Source organism: Octopus bimaculoides, chromosome 6 (assembly GCF_046866305.1).
Source record: "Octopus bimaculoides isolate indiv1 chromosome 6, ASM4686630v1, whole genome shotgun sequence".
Classification (NCBI taxonomy): domain Eukaryota; kingdom Metazoa; phylum Mollusca; class Cephalopoda; order Octopoda; family Octopodidae; genus Octopus; species Octopus bimaculoides.
The window spans coordinates 21,956,598-21,962,266 of record NC_142933.1 but is presented as its reverse complement, the minus strand read 5'-3'; positions in this window follow the sequence as shown (position 1 = coordinate 21,962,266).

Here is a 5,669-nt window from a genome sequence, read left to right as displayed (position 1 = left end):
AGAAAATTTAGAGACCTTTAACCATTTTTGGCTACCAAAGGTCTCTCTCTTCAAGTGAAAGGAAGCTTGTATGATCTATGTGTATGAACAGCAATGCTATATGGTAGTGAGACATGGGCTCTGAATGCAGAGGACATGCAAAAACTAGAGAGGAATGAAGCTAACATGCTCCAGTGGATGTGCAATGTCAGTGTACATGTGTGACAGAGCACTAGTGTATAGAGAGAAAAGTTAGGTATAAGAGAAATCACATGCAGTGTGCAAGAGAAAAGACTGGTCTGGTTTGGTCATGTGATGTGTATGAATATGGACAGTTGCATAAAAAAGTGCTGATCACTTAAAATGGATGGAACTTGGAGAAGAGGGAGATCTAGAAAGATATGGGATGAAGTACTGAAGGTTGATGGTAAAGGACATGTCTGGTGGCTTGCTGTACTCAATAAGACCTGCCCACCACAGCAGAATTAATATTGTAAACCACCTTGGTCAATGCTTGTCTGTGAGAAGCTCTGCTCCGCACCTACCAGCATCATCACTGTCCCCACCACATGTCAACCATTTCACCCACCTAACACCCATCACTTCTCTATCACCTGAGAGCAGAATAGACACACTGCATCCCCTGCTTTCTCAGTTATCTACTTCCTGCCTTGAACCACTTCCACTTCCCATTACTTTCTCCCACCTACTGCCTCCACCAGTCACTTCTGTGCCTTCTCTCCCTGTGTTGTTCTCCATCCTTAACACTTCCCTTACCTGCTATCATCCTCAATGCCCTTGCACACCTACAACAAAAACCCACACGAAAGCCTCTCCTATATTTCACTCTATCATTTGCCTTAGTCACCTATATCCTGCCCACCCACCCTGTCCAAACCTCTCTATTACCCCACTTATTCCCATCACCCCAAATGTTCTGACACATCTTTTCCACCATCTCTCATACTCTTGCTCCCTTTATCTTACTCTCTAACTCACACTTCTTTCTTTTTCAATTGCAATACTTATGCATCTACTCTACAGCAAGTCACATATCTTTGTCCCTCTATAACTCTAATTTCTCATCAACTGGAACAAAGGCATCCCTACATCCCCTACTACTCTCTGCTCCCGACTGAGGGGATTTTTTGTCTTGGAAGTTACTTGGTGACCCTTTTAGTAATAGTATCACATAAAAGCACTCATACCATGTGAGAAACACTGGTGCTAGTACCCCATTAAAATAGCACCAAGTACACTCTGTAAAGTGGTTGGTGTTAGGAAGGGCATCTAGCCATAGAAACCATGCCAAAACAGAAAATGGAAAGTGGTACAGCTCCTATCAATCCGTCTAACCCATGACAACATGGAAAACGGCCATTAAATGGTGATGATGATAATGATGATGTATATGTACATTTATGTATATATATATATATGTATGTATATATCATATATATTACATATATACACATACACATATATATATGTATGTATGTAGACAAACAGACATGTGCACACACATATAGAAAGTGGTGTTGTATCTGATTCCATAACTGTTATATGTCAGATATCGTGACAGCAAATTCTGGTAAGTTATCAAAAGATAAGGAATATTAGAACTAGGTATGATATGAAGAAAGAATTACATCACACACAAAGTTATGCGATTATGTGTGTATGTGTACATATATATGTAAATCTATGCAATATATATGTGTGTGTATGCATGTGTACACACAAATATGTATGCATATGTATATGTAAATATATGCAATATATATATGTGTGTATGTATACACACACACACACACACAAATAAATATATATACATACACACATACATATATACATGCATGCATATATATATATGCATGCATACATATATGCATGCATGCATGTATACATATATACATGCATAAAAACATACTGGTGGCGGATCCCTATCGTTCGACAATAAGGATTCAATTACTTAATCAACTGATAACTTGCTTTTGCCTGAAACCTTCTACAGGCACTTGTACTCTTAACATAATTCTCAGACACAATTAATACGGCAGCGTGTGACAGAAACATTAGCACGCCGGGCGAAATGCTTAGCGGTATTTTGTCTGCCGCTACGTTCTGAGTTCAAATTCCACCGAGATTGACTTTGCCTTTCATCCTATCGGGGTCGATAAATTAAGTACCAGTTACGCACTGTGGGTCGATGTAATCGACTTTATCCCTTTGTCTGTCCTTGTTTGTCCCCTCTATGTTTAACCCCTTGCAGGCAATAAAAAAAAAAAGATTGTACTTTTTGAAATGCAGGTACAATGCATTTCAGTAGGCTTCTATATTGTTACCATCAATCCAGTTTCACTCTCACAAGATATGAATTGACCTGGGACTGCAAAGTGTGGCCTGCTCAAGATTCTGCACAGTGAGATTGAGCCCAGAACCTCATAGTTGCAAAGCAAATTTTTTAATCATTCAATCATACTAATCTTAAAGTCTAAGTATCATCATCATCATCATTTTAACATCCACATTTTCCATGTTTGCACGGATTGGATGGAATATATTGTGTCAGCTTTCTATGGCCAGATGCACCTTCCGGTTGCCAATCATCACCTGTTTCCTCAAGGTCGGACATGTTCTCACAGAGTGTTGGAAATGAATAACACTGGTTGTGTGACAATGACACTCATGTACAATAACCATGTGATGTCAAGACAAAAACGAGCATATACACACTCATTCTGTATACACACACACACACACACACACATATATATATATATATATATATATACATATATATATATATATATATATATATATATATATATATATATATATATATATATATATATATATATATATATATATATATATATATATATACACATATATGTATATGAATGTGTGAGTTATATATCTATTATATATATATATATTCAAATTCAAAATGGCTGACAACTAGCATCACACTTCAAACTCAAGAGTACCAAAGAATTTGAGTAAAACTCTTTTGCTCTATACATGTAACTCCCAATAAATTGGTTGAGTGCCCTTCTTTTGTTTGTCCACACATACACATAAATGTTGCACATCATCTCACTACTTTTCTGTACTATCTGCCCTTCTGAGCCACTCCTGTATCTCTCACCTTACCCCTCTCCATACTGGTATTTCCTTTCAACTGTACCTCCCCCCCCCCACTTGTTCAACAATCACTATATTTGCTTCCAGCCCCATCTTTAATCATCTGTTACTCCTCTTTCATATTCTTATAAAAGTACCTATCCTCTCACAGCCTTAAGAAAGTATCTGTTCTCTCATTCTCTCCCATGACCCTTAACTGTTATCCATACCTCTCTTATGCTTACCTACTTGTACCTTGAAATGTTGTTCTTGCACCTCATCTCTGCCTTCCTTTATCTCCTTTAGCCATGTGTTTCCTCTAAAGTAAGACACCTCTGCATGCCCCTGAACCCCGTTCTTTAGCCTTTTGACTCCTGGCATATAGCCATCCACCTTCCCTTCTCAAATATTTCCTCTTAATAGGGGAACTTTTCCCTATTCTTGTTTTACTGTTCTTTTTCTTCACCAGGCGACTTCACCAGTGCTGGTGACATGATAGAACACCTAGTATATTGGTATAAGTATATTGATATAGTATTATTGGTATAAGTGGCTGATGTTAGGAAAGGCATTCAGCCATAGAATGCATGGTCTTGCAGCTCACTGGGTCCTATTAAACCATCCAGCCCATGCCAGCATGGAAAGCAGACATTAAATGATAACAATGATGATGATGATATATATGAAACATATGCACACACACCAAACAAACAAATAAAGCAAAGAAGGCTGCCAGTGACTTCCAAATAACATGGCTGGTTAGCTTTGTGTGGTTGACAAAACTGGTCACAGATGATACTTCAAAATCACTGCTAACCATTCTTCTTTGAAAAAATAGATTGTATACTCTACATACATGTATTTCGGTTATTGCTATAAAAATAAAGATTTTATTGGAGCTTTATTTAATCTTAAAAAGACATTTTTCATGGTACATATGTGCCACAGTTATTTGCCAGTCATCACATTTTTATCTTCAGGATAGTATTTGGAAGTCTAGCAAGTTAATAGTATCATTTTGAATAACAAAGAAGAAGAATGAACTTGTATTTTATCTCCTTGTTAAATTTTTGTTCTAGATTTTCAAAATTGCTGTTTCAATAATAGCATAATGCTCCATAGAACATAGGAAGTATTCCTGTATTCTTTTACTCATTCCAGTGATTTGGATCATATCAATCTCAGGACTTATTTCAGTATAGTACAAATTCTATTTACCTCTATTTATTGAATTGCTAGGTTACAGTATATGAAATAACAAAATAGGCAACAAAAAATTGTAAGTAATGTAAATATTCTAGGTCATTTTAATATTTTTGAATCAAGCTATGTCAATTTAGCTAATTTCGATGTGGTATTTTTGAATTTGTTGTTGTTTCCTAGCATACCATATTTTTAAAAAATCATAACTATAAACACATATTTAGAACAGCTATTTAAAAAAAAAAAAGAAACAATAAAATTGTTGACAGATATTTGTCATTCTGATCATCATATTTGTTATGCGTGGTAATCATCCATCTTGTTTTAGTCACTAGGCATATTCAGCCATGGTACAAATGTGCTAATGGATTTGATATCTTGCCAGCATGGAAGATGGACATTAAATTATGTGGTTGATGATGGTGTTTTTATTAATAGGTTAATTGGCATAAGCATGCCTGTGTGGATAGTTTTAGGCATGGCTGTATGGTTAAGAAGTTTGCTTCCCAACCATGTGTTTTGACTTCAATTCCACTGTGAGGCCCTGGTCTGAGTAAAGCCTTGTGTACCAAGCTCTCCCTGAGAGCTTGGTACTTATTGCCATGATATTGATCTGTTGACATGCTTCTAGAATTACTGCTACTTATAGAAAAGCAGGATTAGTAGTCAGGATTTACTCCCCTAGATCTGAAGTACTATAGAAAGCTCAAATTGAACATAGGATGGACTTCAGTGCCTACCCCAATGGCATGCCATGACTCTCGGCAATGGAGTTGAAGCATTGCAAAAGGCCAATAACAGCCACAGAAATACAGGATGTAATGATGGGCTGCATGAGGAAAAAATTTCCCAGGTTTGGATGGTCTGCCCTACAAGCTTTACTTTTATATCCAAGACTTCTTTGGTGGCCTTTTAGCAAATATCTACCACAATTGGCAGCAGAATGGGAGAATTCCTAGTTCTGTGAGCCAAGAAGCAGTGGCACTACAAAGAAAGGATTTTGAGCAGGGGGAGGGGATATGAAATAGAAAATTTGAGGCCTATAATCCTGCTGGACGCAGATTTCAAAATTTTGGCCAAGGTGTTAGCAAGGAGTTGGCACTTGTTATCAAGGAACTGATTGGGGATGGTGCATGTTTACAGAGGCTTTGAACAATTTGAATCAATTAAAAGCCTTTGATAGGGGTCAACTACCAGTACTTGGTAGCCATTTTTAATCCTGTTTTTTGTTTTGTTTTTGTAGCTAGATAACTGCAATATACAGCAACATCTGCTCAGTAATTCAGGTGAATGGTTACTTATTGGAATCATTCAGGATCATGTACCCAGTCTATCAAGAGTGTCCTCTCTCATCTCTTTTG